The 15,828-nt window shown below is 39.4% G+C and overlaps 2 protein-coding genes and 1 gene segment (V, D, J or C); all 3 read right to left on the reverse strand.

The window, feature by feature from the left end:
• LOC109700162 (immunoglobulin lambda-1 light chain-like) overlaps nucleotides 1–15,828 on the reverse strand; it is a 310,825-nt gene that overhangs the window by 232,120 nt on the left and 62,877 nt on the right. The gene's annotated exons all lie outside the window — the stretch shown is intronic.
• The window catches only part of LOC109700167 (immunoglobulin lambda variable 8-61-like), a 356,654-nt gene that overhangs the window by 223,824 nt on the left and 117,002 nt on the right, over nucleotides 1–15,828 (reverse strand).
• Nucleotides 1–15,828, reverse strand: part of LOC109684485 (immunoglobulin lambda-1 light chain-like) — a 524,269-nt gene that overhangs the window by 195,359 nt on the left and 313,082 nt on the right. The gene's annotated exons all lie outside the window — the stretch shown is intronic.

A 15,828-nucleotide genomic window follows, 5' to 3' on the forward strand; every position in this document is an offset into this window, starting at 1 on the left:
AAGTTGGATGAAATGTTCTGTAGACTTCAACTAGGTCCATTTGATCTATTGCATATTTTAGATCTTGGATTTCTTTATTGATTGTTTTGTTTGGATGACCTATCTATTGATGATAATGGGGTGTTAAAGTCTCCCACAACCACTGTGTTGGCATTTATATATGATTTTAGGCCTTTCAGGGTATGTTTGATGAAATTGGGTGCATTGACATTGGGTGCATACAGGTTGATAATTATTATTTCCTTTTGGTCTATTTCCCCTTTTATTAGTATGGAATGTCCTTCTTTATCTCATTTGATCAATGTAGGTTTGAAGTCTACGTTGTCAGAGATAAGTGTTGCTACTCCTGCCTGTTTCGGGGCACCATTGGCTTGGTAAATCTTCTTCCAGCCTTTCATCCTTAGCCTATGCTTATTTCTGTAGGTGAGATGGCTCTCCTATAAGCAACAAATTGTTGGATCTTCCTTTTTAATCCATTATGTCAAGCAGTGCCTTTTGATGGGTGAATTAAGTCCATTAACATTAAGCATTAATACTGATAGGTATGTGGTGATTCCTGTCATTTAGTTGTCTTAGTTGTTTGAAGGTTTGATTGTGTGTACCTAAGTTGAGATTACTCTCTACTGCCTTGCTTTTTCTTTTCCTGTGGTTTGGTGCTGCCTGCCTTTTCATGGTTAAATTGGGTTTCACTTTCTGTGTGCAGAATCCCTTGAAGAATCTTTTGTAGTGGTGGCTTTGTGGTCACATATTGTTTTAGTTTCTGCTTATCATGGAAGACTTTTATTGCTCCATCTATTTTGAATGGTAGTTTTGCTGGGTAGAGTATCCTGGGGTTGAAGTTATTTTCATTCAGTGCCTGGAAGATCTCACCTCATGCTCTTCTTGCTTTTAATGTTTCTGTTGAGAAGTCTGCTGTAATTTTGATGGGTTTACCTTTGTATGTTACTTGTTTTTTCTCTCTTACAGCCTTCAATATTCTTTCCTTAGCTTCTGAACTTGTTGTTTTAATGATGATATGTCGTGGAGTAGTTCTATTTTGATCTGGTCTGTTTGGTGTCCTGGAGGCCTCTTGCATCTGTATGGGAATATCTTTCTCTAGATTTGGGAAATTTTCCGTTATTATTTTGTTGAATATATTACGCATTCCCTTCGCTTGCACCTCTTCTCCTTCTTTGATGCCCATGATTCTCAAGTTTGGTCTTTTGATGGATTCGGTGAGTTCTTGCATTTTCTTTTCACAGGTCTTGAGTTGTTTAATTAATAGTTCTTCGGTTTTTCCTTTGATTACCATTTCATCTTCAAGTTCTGAGATTCTGCCTTCTGTTTGTTCTATTCTGCTGGACTGGCCTTCCGTTTTGTTTTGGAGTTCTGTTTCATTCTTTTTTCTGAGGTTTTCCATATCCTGGCTGGTTTCCTCTTTAATGTTGTCTGTTTCTGTCCTGAGTTCATTTATCTGTTTATTCATCGTGTTCTCTCTTTCACTTTGGTGTTTATACAGTGCTTCTATGGTTTCCTTTATTTCTTCTTTTGCTTTTTCAAATTCTCTATTTTTGTTGTCTTGGAATTTCTTGAGTGTCTCCTGTACATTTTGGTTGACCCTATCCAGTATCATCTCTATAAAATTCTCACTGAGTACCTGTAGTATATCTTCTTTTAAATTATTCTTGTGGGCTTCATTGGGTCTTTTGGCATAGTTTATCTTCATTTTGTTGGAGTCTGGATCTGAATACCTGTTTTCTTCATTCCTCTCTGGTTCCTGTACTAATTTTTTGCTGTGGAGAAACTGGTTTCCCTGTTTTTTCTGTCTTCCCGTCATTGTCTTTGGTGTTGTTACTGTCCCTGTACTGTGTGTAATTAAGTATTAGAGAATATTTGTAATAATAACAATGGTAATATTTAAAATGGAAGGGTGAGCTGAGATGGAAAACAAGAAGTTAAAGAAATGGGAAAAACAAATACACAGACTGGAGCAAGAAAACAGAACAAGGTATCAGACAAGAAGATTTCAAAGGTATGAACAGGGAGCTTTAGTGTACTAATCGATAGTAAGCTGAACAGGCATTAGAGAGACAGAGAGAGGTTTGAAAATCAAGAATAAAAAAAAGATAAGAATAAAAATAAAAAATAAGTAAATGAAAAAAAAATCTATTTATAAAAATGTATTAAAATTAAATGAAAAAATAGAAAAATTTAAAAAACCAAAAAAACCTCCAAGTTCAAATGCAGTGAATTTTCAGTCTCCAATCCTGGAGATGGTGCCTCAGATGTTATTCTGTAGTTATTGCATCAAAGGGGATGCATAAAGAAGAACAAAACTACACACACATGCACAAAAAAACCCCACCAAGTGTCCCAAGTTCAAATGCAATACAGTTTCAGTAAGTTTTTCAGCTTGCAGGTGTAATTCGGTTGTTCTCTCATCAAAGGTAGGGAGACAGAGAGAGAAAAAAAAAGAGTCTGGAGACAGTTCTGAGAATGGTATCTGCAACTGTGGCTTGCCTGCCTGCTGCTGTCAGCCTGCTATTGCTGGAGGCGTTATTTATGCAGATCTCTGGGGTGAGCTTAGCACTCACCTGGCCCTACAGGTTTTGTTTGCTCAGATTTCTCCTGTGTGTGAGTCTCTGCTAACAGGCTTTCCCCTTTCCAAGCACTGGGAAAGGTGACACTGCCCCCATGTTCTCAGGCCTGCGTGTTTATTTACAGTTCATGTGGGAGGTGGGTTCCCCCCTCTCCTGTGCAGTTCTCCTACCACCTCTGCTTTCACAAGCTTTCCTGCTCCTGATTACTGGGCGGTGCTACTGCTCCTGCCAGCTGCCATGTTTGTTAACAGCTCTCGTGGGAAGTGGGTCTTCCCTCCTCTCCTGTGGAGTTTTCCTCCCTCTGCCACTCTCACAAGCTTTCCCACTCCTGGTTGCTGGGTGCGCACCCTGCCCCCACTCCTGCCAGAGGCTCTCTGGCCCACCCAGCTTGCTTATTTACAGTCCTGGGAAGGATTCCCTTCCCCCAATCTTCAGCGCTCAGAGCTCCCCACCCTCTTTCCAGAGTATCTTTATTGCTCTTATTGCTTATTACTCAGTTTCTCTTTTATTTCCCCGGGTGGAGGTCAGTCTGTCCAAGCAGCTATGCTGCTCTAGCCCAGGCTTGTCTGTGGGAGTACCACAGTACTGCAAAGCTTGTCTGGGTGCCGGCTACTGGTGGCCCCGGGACCATCATTGTTTATCAGTTTAACGTGAAGTGGAGATTCTCTGTGCCGGCTGGAGATGTGGAGGGGTCAAAGTTATGCCTTTTCTCAGTGATTATGCCTGCAAAGTGTGTCTCCGGCATCTCTCCAAGATTTCACTATAGGAGGCATGCTTTCTGCTTCCTCCCTCTAGCTGCCATCTTGGAATCTGACACTACTTTTTAAATGAGTTCAAATTCTGTTTAGTAGGTTCTCGGGGAATTGACGTAACTTCTCAAGAGAGATATTTCACACATAACATAAAAGAAGAGAATCATTTCCATATATGTGCTAATATTAATATTTTTACAGTGATATGAAAAACTTTTATGCTTAAATGTTAAAATTAAGTCTAATAAAAAAGAATTTTCTGGATGTAACTCATCCTAATGTGAAGCCCCAAGTTTGAACCTAGTATCACCATGGAAAAAATTGTTTTTCATTATGTTTGTGACTCCAAAAAAAATCATGGTGGAAATGTATTGACCTCAGTCATCTTTCTGAACCATCATTCTCTGATCTTTTGTAAAAATGCAGTAATTAAACTTTTTTAATGCAGCAACTCCACTGTAAAAATTTGCCAATACTGTCCAAAAGGGTTCAAATGGGAGCAGGAGTTAATTGAAATCCCTTCAGCTTTCTCTCCATGTAAACAACATAAGTTTCCTTGAAGCTCATTGTGTTCCCATGGACTCACTGTATCATCTGATCCTGGTTCTATCCAGATTCATTCAAAGGCATGTTTATGTCTAGGTTACCCATCTAGGTTTCTTAATACTGAGTGACACTGCAATATAGCATGAAGCATCACTCAACCTATTCTAAGGTTGGGAAACCAAGCAGTTCAGTCCAACTCTATCCCTATGCAGGAAGTCTGAGAGTATGACTGGTGACCAGCAGTGCTTGCTGCTTGTATCATCTTTCAGTGTTCAGGTGCTTCTGCTGTAACTCTTAAGGAGTTTTTTGATGACTGCAAAAAAGTAAAAGCCACAGTGACATTGACCTTTCTACAGATAGGATCAGTGAGGACTCCACAGTCAGCACAGCCTGAGAACTGGAACCTCAAGTAAAAATACCAACAGTTTGGAATTTGGAAGGAAGAAAAGCAAATCAGTTCAAAGGTAGTGGACATAGACCTAGATAGAGAAGTTGGAGAGACAGTGGGAGAAACAGATATATTCATGAGGTAGTTTTGATAATCCAAAGACCTTCAAAGCCCATAGAAGCTACTGGACAGTCCTCTGGATCTTTTCTCTCCTTCTCAACTTCATGAATTAAAGGTCTGTACTTGTGTGCTGTATTATCCAAACATGATCCCTTTATCGATAGGAACACCACATCCAATTCTGGAACAGCCCAAGGATCAGCTTGACCATGAGGGAACCTGAGGAAGTGTGAGCTCTGAATTTTCCCTGTGGGAGGAAACATCTGTTTATTCTCTATCTCAGGACACTGAGCACTGCCAGGGCCATTTCATGTGAACAATGAGTCTGTTTCAGGCCTTGCCACTCTCTGGGAAGACCCACAGTGTCCTGTGCTGTGCTTTTATAATTATGTGTAATTCTTTCTCTAGTTGTGTTAAATATTTTCTTCAATGGATGAATTTTATTTCCAATACTTCTGTTCTTTAGTCCCCTGTACTTTAACTTTAATATCATTTATTACAATTTTGATTTTATTATTTGTGACTTGGTTGTTTTTATAACTTCTGTTTATTTTCTGATATTTGGCTATTTTCTATTTGTTTCAAGAACATATGAAATTTTTCCACAAGGGGAAATCAAGATTACTACTTTTAAAACTATCTGCAAAATAGCTTCAGCATCAGAGTTACCTTACTGCTGATTTCTGCAGATTTTCTTTACACATTCAGGTTGCGAATTTCCTGATACTTGGTGGATGTGATATTTAATTTATTTTGAAGCCATTTGATATATTATATTATATTATGTGACATAAGTCTGTCATATAGGAAAACATAACTGCTTTATTTTTCTGCATTAATTGGCTTTTATTTTGTTTGCAAAAGAAACAAGACACACCTCCTTTGAAGGGTTTCAGCTTTTCAATCAGTTCAAATTCTCTTAGGCTTGAGTCACCTGTTTTCTATTTTCCATCTGCTGAAGTGCTCAAGAAATCTGAAAACATTTTACTCTCTATCTTATTTTTCTATTTGAAATTGGTCAGTAGGCATGAGTTGTATTTATACTTGAAGGGCAAGTAAATATGCTCTTCTCTAAAGTGACCACCAGGTTGAGAGAAACAGGTTTATGTTCATCTCATTGTGGGAAGGAGAAGGAAATCTTTTGATCAGAAGAAAAAGACTGAGTTTGTAACAATAACTGTGTTCCACTACCCCATCTGTTTCTGCACATAAATATGCCACTGTGCACTGATTCTCAGATGTAGCCTTTGGGACATTCCCAGTTATAATCAAGTTGTATACATGCAGAGAACCAGAAAACTATAAAGATATCTGCAGGAGTAATTTCACAAATGTATGACAAGGGTTGCTTGTACAATATTAAAAGTCATGAAAATCTTTTGTTGACCTTGTTATATATACAGATTCTTAAGAAACAACTTACATTTTTGATTTAGTATGTGAAATGGGAATTATATTTTAACTCTGTACCAGTAATGCACTGATTTCAAGGCTCAAGGAAACATACTTAGTTTATATAAACCATGTAATGAATGAAGATATGTATATTCATGCATTTGTTTTTTCAGTGTTGGAGACTGAGCGCAGGGTATCGAATATTCAATGCTGCTACACCCCAGGCCCTTGTTCATGATCCTCCAATAAGAGATTCTTAATGATAGCTGTCAATAAGTCATTAACTTTGGTATATGTGTATGTATTCATACACACACAGAAACACACACACACATATATATACATATATATATATATATATACACATAAGTACATATGTACTTGGTTTAGTATAAGGTTTAGTGCTGACCCCTATACTCTCTGAGTGTACAGGTTCAGACAGGAAACACAGTCTAGAATTGGTTGCATAGGAGAGACAGAAACACCTTGAGAAATACAGCATATGGGTCATGGCCATGAACCTTGGATAGAGGAAAGAAAACTCACCCTACATCTGTACACTATAATGTACAAAAGTTTCAATAGAGCAAGAGAGTAGTGAGAGAGTCAAATTACTTACTGTGAATTCAGGAACATCCACCAAAGGTAGTCACCATGGCTCTCAGTCCCAATTTCATAGGCACAGCCTCAGCATTTTCTCAGCATGGTCGAACAACACTTCTGTCCTCTTATAGTCCGGCATAAAGTCTTTCTGGTTCTCCTAGGTACCTAAATGTCCCCAAGATTCATTGTCTTTGACTCCGCTTTGCAAGGAAAGAATCACAAATCTCCAAGGCATCCAGACAAGATATGTGCCTAGAATTCTACTGGGCCTGGGTCCACTGTGACCAACTCGCATCTTGGTGCCTGTGTCTGAACACAGTATGACACTGGCATCCCCGACATAGAAGACTGAGGAAGGAGGAGGATGTTTTTTCTTTGACAAGTCTAAGTTTGGAGTCTATGCTGGGGAAGAATATGCACCAACTGGGAGAGTCCCTGGCCTCTGGCTGGAACTGATGTCTAGCTTCTAGTCACTGTGTGGAAAACTAAATAGATAAGAGAGGAGTCTATGCCATGATGGAAAATCCTGTACATCTCTGAGTCCTAAGGACCAGTTCATACTGAGCCCCTATGTCCCTTTAATCCAATAAGCAGCAGGATGTGAAGGAGTGTTCATGTAAAACAGCCTATTCTCTGGACCTAAATATGAAACCTGACCAGAAAACTGATATTGGGAGAGAGTGTACCTCGGTTGGTCTGGGGTTCCTTCTCAGGCCCCAGCCAGCAGATAACAGATGATTTCAGCCAAGGGGCCTTACAGCAGCTTCTAGGTGGAATGCAAAACAAACAGTTGTCAAGGGGAGCCAACAATCTCTGTTGCCAGAGGTCCAGATCCACTGTTGTCTTCTCTGTTGTCCACTGTATCTTCCATAAAAGGATAGAACTGGTTGGTGTCAACATATAATGACACATATGATGACTCATGTCTCCACACAGACCTCTGGTATATGGAGTCTTCTTTCCAGATGTGGTGCACTTTACAGGACAACCCTGAGAATTTTGGACCCCTGATGGTGACTCCTAGGATGCAACAGAATAAGAATTTATCAAAGAAACAAACCAGTCACCACAAGTTTCATAGTTCCTTTCCCCTCTCACGACAAGCAGAAGTCAGCTAATCTAGGGTTGATTATGGATTTAGGGGCTTTCGCTATGTGGCTCTTCTTCCTCTTCCCATTCCTCTTTCCCTTCCTCCTCCTCCATCTCGTCCTCCTCCCTCATTTTCTTTCTCTTCTTCTTCATCTTCTACTTCATCTTTAAGACCTAGGAGACCTAGTCTTGCTAATTAGCATTGGGATAGTTACTCCTTATGTAGCCCAGACTGACCTTGAAGGCTAGATATCCCTCCTTCAACTTATCACATGCTGAGATCAGAAGTATGGGCCACCACACCCATATGTTAACAACCATATAAAGAAAATTCTCAATCTGCTAAGAAGTGATTTGTCTACAAGATTGGCATCAGTGTTCATGTACCTGGAAATCTGGTGAGAATTTAAAATTAAAGATATTATCCTGTGCAGATTTTTGTCCAACCCAAAGATATCTCACATGTTGGAATCCTACACAAGGAAATAGTGTTAAGTGGTGGTGCACATTTCAGGTGATTCCAACATGAATGGAACTAGTACCTTTATGAAACAGGCTATATACATATAAGTATATGTATATTTGTATATATTCATATGTATATGAATATAGAATGAACCATTCATGTACATATGAATATAGAATGAACCATCTTCAAACAATGGAACAGACCCACCCCAAAAAATAATGATCAGTGTCCTGATCATGGATTTTTCTAACTTCAATATCTGTGAGAAATACATGCTATTGTTTATAAGCCACATGCTCAGGGTAATCTGTCATAGTTCTCCCAATGCATTATGTCATTGGGTTAGGAACAGAGGGTGGATAATTTAGATCTGGATTAAAACCAACCTGATACCTAAGAGTGATTATCTTGCCTGATCTTACTATAATTTTAAGCCAGTGTAAAGACCACATACTGTCCAAGAAGACTGAAAGAGGAACAGTGAGATACCCCTGAGGAGTTATTTCCAAGAGCCTTTATGTCAGTCACCCTGTGTAGAGAAAAGTGTGAGAGAGAGGCCTGAGCAGCACAAGATGACAACCAAGTTGTCATATTAAAATACAATTATGTGGAAATAACTCCATGTATACTTCTGATCTCATTCAATACTCTTATTATAGAATACATTTTCATCTCAGAATGTACCTAAACCCTGTGTGGCCCAAGCATCACTGAAGTCTCAGTAGAGTCAGAAGATCCCCACAAGGAGCATAATGGAGGTGGTTTTCATGGAACTTATGCCTGTGGGAGTCAGTTCCATGCTTGTGGTCACTCTGCTCACTAAAATGACATAATTACTGTTATATCTTAGGGAGGAGACTGGTGTCCCTGAAGACACCAAAATTTTCTTGCTCTGAGAAACAGAAAAGCAAAGCAGTTACCAGAATCAGACTGGAGTTAGCAGGTTCAGTGGAATGTGATTTCTTCCTTGTGGATGGTCAAATGGTCTGTGTTGGGCACACTGTGGACTCAATGACTTACCAGGAGCTCTCACATTACAAATAGGTGTGAGCCATTCCTAGACACTGAAGTGAAACTGGGTGTGGTCAGTGTTATAGTCTTGGTGCATCATCTCCTTAGAGGGGAACTGAATGCTATAGAAGAGGTCCTGTGTAGGAATGTATTAGCTACACATCATAACTAATGAATACCAGAAGATATTTTCATGTCTATAGGTACTAGAATATCACTTATTAGCAAAAAAGTGATGATAAATCACTTCCTAATTTGCTACAGTCCCAGACAGAATAAGGCTGATATCATAACAAAAGAGAGGTTTTAGTCTCACTTCCCCCTTGGTCTAAATCACTGTGTTAGTGCCAGTGTTGCCATGATATATTGCACAGTAATAGTCAGCCTCATCCTCAGGCTGAAGTCCAGAGATGAGTAAAATCCCTGAATTGGCCGAGGCATCTTTGGATCCAGAGAAGCAGCTGGGGACCCCAGGTCCCTGGTATTTACCTGAGTCTGAGTAGTATCTTAGCAAAAACTGAGGCGTACTCTCTGTCTTCTGCTGGTACCAGGATATATGATATCCAAGTACTTCAAAACCACTGCTCAGTGTGCAGTTGAGTCTGGCAGAAGATCCAAGAGATGCAGAGACAGAGGACATCTGAGTCAACACAGGCTGGGAGAGGGAACCTGGAAATAGAAACAGTAATGAGTGGGTAAGCAAAGACAATTATATAGTATCTAAGACATCCTAGCCACAAGAGGCTGGCCCTCGGAATTTGTATCCTGCACTTACCCAAGAACTGAGAGAAGATGAGAAGGACTAAGACCCAGGCCATGTTCGACACCTCTTTCCTGAGGTTCATAGCTGCAGTGAGCTGTTCTGAGAATCTCTTATCTTCTCCTTAATGGCAAGAAGAAGGAAAGGACATGCAAATATATCCCCTCCTACAACTCTTCAGTACCACTTATTTAGGTCCTTAGACAAGGAAGTCTAAATGTTGTGATGAGTTCATTTGCCTATGGTTGGAAACCAGGAGGAGGCAGGTTTGGTAACTCATCTGAAGATCCAGCTACTGAGTCCACATTAATAATTTAGAGTCCATTTCCTTCTGTTAACTTTACATCCACTCAGAGCTTTTTGGGGACTCCTCTGCGTGTCCACAATTTATGGTCCCATAGAGCCCCACCATCTGAGCCTTACCAACCCCATTTTCCTTACATCTTAATGTTTTCACTGTGATTCCAGGAATGAGACATTTATGTGCTCAGCAAAAGGATCAGCTACATAATGCTAACTCCCAAAATATATGTGTTTTTGAGGCACTTGTTATTTTAAAGGAAAAATTCACCAGAAATCAGTAACACAGTGATTATAAAAATGGCCACCAAAGAGAAGAGCTGCCCTAGAATGCTAATAGCTGTGGTGTTTAGGACAATCTTCTGAGAAAATGACTATTTTTCAGGTGCTATTATTATGTGCAAGGTAAAACAGGTGAGGAGTTTCTCATTCAGAACTGCTATAAACAAATTTCTACTATTAAGTGGATTTTCAACAAAAGAAATTTATTTCTAAGAGATTGAAGTCTGGGGAATCCGTCTTAGCAGATTTGATGTCTGACAAGAGCCACAGATAACCATCTCCTTCCTTTGTTTCTACAGGCATATGGTTTGAAGGATCTCTCTCAGGCTTCTTCCATAACAATATTAATCCCATTCACGAAGGCTCTGTAACACCTGACCTAATCATGCCCTGAAGGCTCCACCCCCTAATACCATCACCTTGCAAATTAGAATACCAATTGGTGAAATGGTGGGAGACTTGTCTTACATTTTATCTCAACTAAGGTACTTGCTAACAGACATAGGGAACTGAAAATACATTGACCAGGCTTAATAAAACAGTAACTTTAAGATTTTCAGTGTCTCCTTAGACTATGCTCAGAATTCTATAAGGGGTAAGATCTACTCTAACATCCTAGGTACCAACACAGGCAGGACTCTGGAGAAAGTGCAGAGTTCTTATCTTCACATGATATCATGTTCCCCAAATCCAGGCATGTCCTATGAAAATTGAGGAGCAGAGAATGAGTCAGGGGGAGGGTCTATTGAGAAATTCCTTCAGTTGTACATTCTGATTTCTCTTCTCCACACCACAGGGAAGTAAGGTGAGTTTCATATAATTGTATTATTCCAGACACATCTTGTGAAGTAAGTCTTTGTCTTCTTTTTGGGTATTGTTCCTGTGTGGCATAGATGAAGGAAAGTACCTTGCATGCTATTCCCTAAGGTCCCCAAGGACAAATAGGAGGAAAGAGTCTGTCTGGAAGCAGGTTTCTGCTTCTGTAGTTGACAAAAACCCCACCAGACCTCTCAGCATCTTCCTACAGGGCCTTCTGAGGTCCATGAGAGAGATTCCATTGTTTAGGATATATGATACCTGCCACATCCAAAGAGAAATTTGCCTTCCTCACAGCCTTCATTAACAGAGGGTCCAAATCAGGGAATTCATCCCTGCTTTCCCTCACTTATATACTTCAGTCCTTAATTCAAAGCTGTACTCTCAGTATGGAATTTTAAGGAATGAAACTATCTATTTATCAGAACCTGAGAATGAAGTTTAAGGACACTTCTGAGAGAGAATCTGTCCTTAATCCAGCATAGCAGTACACTGTGTGCATTAGAGGTGACTGGCCTTTCCAATGTGGAGGGAAGAGATCTTCAGTTTTATTCTCTTTTGCCCCTATAACCTCAAGTCTCAGGATATGAGTTTGTCACCTGATCCTTTGCTTTTGTCACAATTCATCTTTCATGGAGTGGAGATTCAATGATACCCTACAAGAGGAAGGTACTCAAGGAACAGCACCATTATTGAGAATGTGGGGCTGGCTGCCATCATGAGTTTTTCTCTCTGATGTTCCAGAACAACAGCTACAGCCCTCCTCTGTTCACAAGTCCTTGATTTTCCTGGAACAAGAATGGATAGTGAACATTGCTCAGTACTCTGAGTGCAGCCACAGTGAGAGTGACTGCTTCTCCTGAGGACAGAGTGAGCATGTGCTCATCAGTCACTATGGTCTGAGAACTGTATTTTGATATCAAACTCAAACATGCCAGGAATAAAGAAGGAAGATAGAGGGTAAATCGAACATATCTATTACTCTGAATTGTAAGTTAGGAGAAGTAGATGGTGACCAGCCATGATGCAAACATTGGAGGGTTTCCTTGTATTTTGCTTGAGCTGGATATTCTAATGTGTCTTTGTTTCCTACTGAGTGTAAAGCAGGGAGTTGGGGTGTTTGTGTGGAATATTATGCCAATAGGAGTACTTCACAATTATCTTCCACTATATGATCCTGAGCTCTGGGAGCTGTTTCATCATCAGAGGGAGACTGCAAGAGGGAGTTTGATGAGGATTTGCCTGTGAGAGGAATCACATGCTCTCACATTGTTCACAGATAACAGAGAAACATTGTAGGGTCAAACAAATTTGAAACACTTGAGCTTCCTTATTTTTCTGAAAGTGATCACAGTGCCCCATGGTGCACTTCCACATTTACATACTCTAAAGGAGTATGGCAAATTCTGTTCAAGATGCGAGTGAATAATTTTTATGAAATTGCCATTATTTTCTCCAGGCAATGTCACATTCATTTTCTTTTCTTTGCTCATTATCTTTTTTTTTTTCTGGTGTTTGATTTGGTTTTTTTTTCATTTTTCTTTTATTATTCATATGTGCATACAAGGCTTGGTTCATTTCTCCCCCCTGCCCCCACCCCCTCCCTTACCACCCACTCCACCTCCTCCCTCTACCCCCAATACCCAGCAGAAACTATTTTGCCCTTATTTCTAATTTTGTTGTAGAGAGAGTATAAGCAACAATAGGAAGGAACAAGGGGTTTTGCTGGTTGAGATAAGGATAGCTATACAGGGCATTGACTCACATTGATTTCCTGTGCGTGGGTGTTACCTTCTAGGTTAATTCTTTTTGATTTAACCTTTTCTCTAGTACCTGTTCCCCTTTTCCTATTGGCCTCAGTTGCTTTAAGGTATCTGCTTTAGTTTCTCTGCTTTAAGGGCAACAAATGCTATCTAGTTTTTTAGGTGTCTTACCTATCATCACCCCTTCCTTGTGTGCTCTTGCTTTTATCATGTGCTCATAGTCCAATCCCCTTGTTGTGTTTGCCTTTGATCTAATGTCCACATATGAGTGAGAACATATGATTTTTGGTCTTTCGGGCCAGGCTAACCTCACTCAGAATGATGTTCTCCAATTCCATCCATTTACCAGCGAATGATAACATTTCAGTCTTCTTCATGGCTGCATAGAATTCCATTGTGTATAGATACCATATTTTCTTAATCCACTTGTCAGTGGTGGCGCATCTTGGCTGTTTCCATAACTTGGCTATTGTGAATAGTGCCGCAATAAACATGGGTGTGCAGGTGCCTCTGGAATAACAGTCTTTTGGGTATATCCCCAAGAGTGGTATTGCTGGATCAAATGGTAGATCGATGTCCAGCTTTTTAAGTAGCCTCCAAATGTTTTTCCAGAGTGGTTGTACTAGTCAACATTCCCACCAACAGTGTAAGAGGGTTCCTTTTTCCCCGCATCCTCGCCAACACCTGTTGTTGGTGGTGTTGCTGATGATGGCTATTCTAACAGGGGTGAGGTGGAATCTTAGTGTGGTTTTAATTTGCATTTCCTTTATTGCTAGACACGGTGAGCATTTTTTCATGTGTCTTCTGGCCATTTGAATTTCTTCTTTTGAGAAAGTTCTGTTTAGTTCACGTGCCCATTTCTTTATTGGTTCATTAGTTTTGGGAGAATTTAGTTTTTTAAGTTCCCTATATATTCTGGTTATCAGTCCTTTGTCTGATGTATAGTTGGCAAATATTTTCTCCCACTCTGTGGGTGTTCTCTTTAGTTTAGAGACCATTTCTTTTGATGAACAGAAGCTTTTTAGTTTTATGAGGTCCCATTTATCTATGCTATCTCTTAGTTACTGTGCTGCTGGGGTTTCATTGAGAAAGTTCTTACCTATACCTACTAACTCCAGAGGATTTCCTACTCTTTCTTGTATCAACTTAAGAGTTTGGGGACTGATATTAAGATTCTTGATCCATTTTGAGTTAATCTTGGTATAGGGTGATATACATGGATCTAGTTTCAGTTTTTTGCAGACTGTTAACCAGTTTTCCCAGCAGTTTTTGTTGAAGAGGCTGGTATTTCTCCATCGTATATTTTTAGCTCCTTTGTCAAAGATAAGTTGCTTATAGTTGTGTGGCTTCATATCTGGGTCCTCTATTCTGTTCCACTGGTCTTCATGTCTGTTTTTGTGCCAGTACCATGGTGTTTTTATTGTTATTGCTTTGTAATATAGTTTGAAGTCAGGTATTGTGATACCTCCTGCATTGTTCTTTTGACTGAGTATTGCCTTGGCTATTCGTGGCCTCTTGTGTTTCCATATAAATTTAACAGTAGATTTTTCAATCTCTTTAATGAATGTCATTGGAATTTTGATGGGAATTGCATTAAACTTGTAGATTACTTTGGGGAGTATCGACATTTTTACTATGTTGATTCTACCAATCCATGAGCATGGGAGATCTCTGCACTTTCTATAGTCTTCCTCAATCTCTTTCTTCAGAAGTGTATAGTTTTCCTTGTAGAGGTTGTTCACATCTTTTGTTAGGTTTACACCTAGGTATTTGATTTTTTTTAGGCTATTGTAAATGGAATTGTTTTCATACATTCTTCTTCAGTTTGCTCATTGTTAGTGTATAGAAATGCTAATGATTTTTCTATGTTGATTTTATATCCTGGTACCTTGCTATAGCTATTGATGATGTCTAGAAGCTTCTGAGTAGAGTTTTTTGGGTCTTTAAGGTATAGGATCATGTCGTCTGCAAACAGGGATATTTTGACAGTTTTTTACCTATTTGTATTCCTTTTATTCCTTCTTCTTGCCTAATTGATCTGGCTAGGAATTCCAGTACTATGTTGAATAGGAGCAGAGATGATGGGCATCCTTGTCTGGTTCCTGATTTTAGAGGGAATGGTTTTAGTTTTTCTCTGTTAAGTATAATGCTGGCTGTAGGTTTGTCATATATAGCTTTTATAATATTGAGGAACTTTCCTTCTATTCCTAGTTTTCTTAGAGCTTTTATCATGAAATGATGTTGGATGTTATCAAAGGCTTTTTCTGCATCTATTGAGATGATCAAGTGGTTTTTGTCTTTGCTTCTGTTAATGTGGTTTATTACATTTACTGATTTTTGTATGTTGAACCACACCTGCATCCCTGGGATGAAGCCTACTTGGTCATGGTGAATAATCTTTTTGATGTGTTGCTGAATTCGGTTTGCCATTATTTTGTTGAGGATTTTTGCATCAATGTTCATTAAGGAGATTGGCCTATAGGTCTCCTTTTTGGAGGTGTCTTTGCCTGGTTTTGGGATAAGTGTAATACTGGCTTCATAAAATGTGTTTGACAGTTTTCTTTCCCTTTCTATTTCGTGGAACAGTTTAAGGAGGGTTGGTATCAGTTCTTCTTTAAAGGTCTTATAGAATTCAGCAGAGAATCCATCAGGTCCTGGACTTTTCTTTTTGGGGAGACTCTTGATTGCTGCTTCAATTTCATTTTGTGTTATATTTCTATTCAGGTGATTAATTTCCTCTTGGTTCAGTTTTGGATGATCATATGTATCTAGAAATCTGTCCATTTCTTTTAGATTTTCAAATTTACTTGAATATAGGTTCTCAAAGTAGTCTCTGATGATTTCCTGGACTTCCATGGTGTTTGTTGTTATCTCCCCTTTTGCATTCCTAATTCTACTAATTTGGGTTTTTTCTCTCCTCATTTTAGTCAGGTTTGCCAGGGGTCTATCGATCTT

The sequence above is a fragment of the Castor canadensis genome, chromosome 18 (genome assembly GCF_047511655.1).
Source record: "Castor canadensis chromosome 18, mCasCan1.hap1v2, whole genome shotgun sequence".
Lineage (NCBI taxonomy): Eukaryota > Metazoa > Chordata > Mammalia > Rodentia > Castoridae > Castor > Castor canadensis.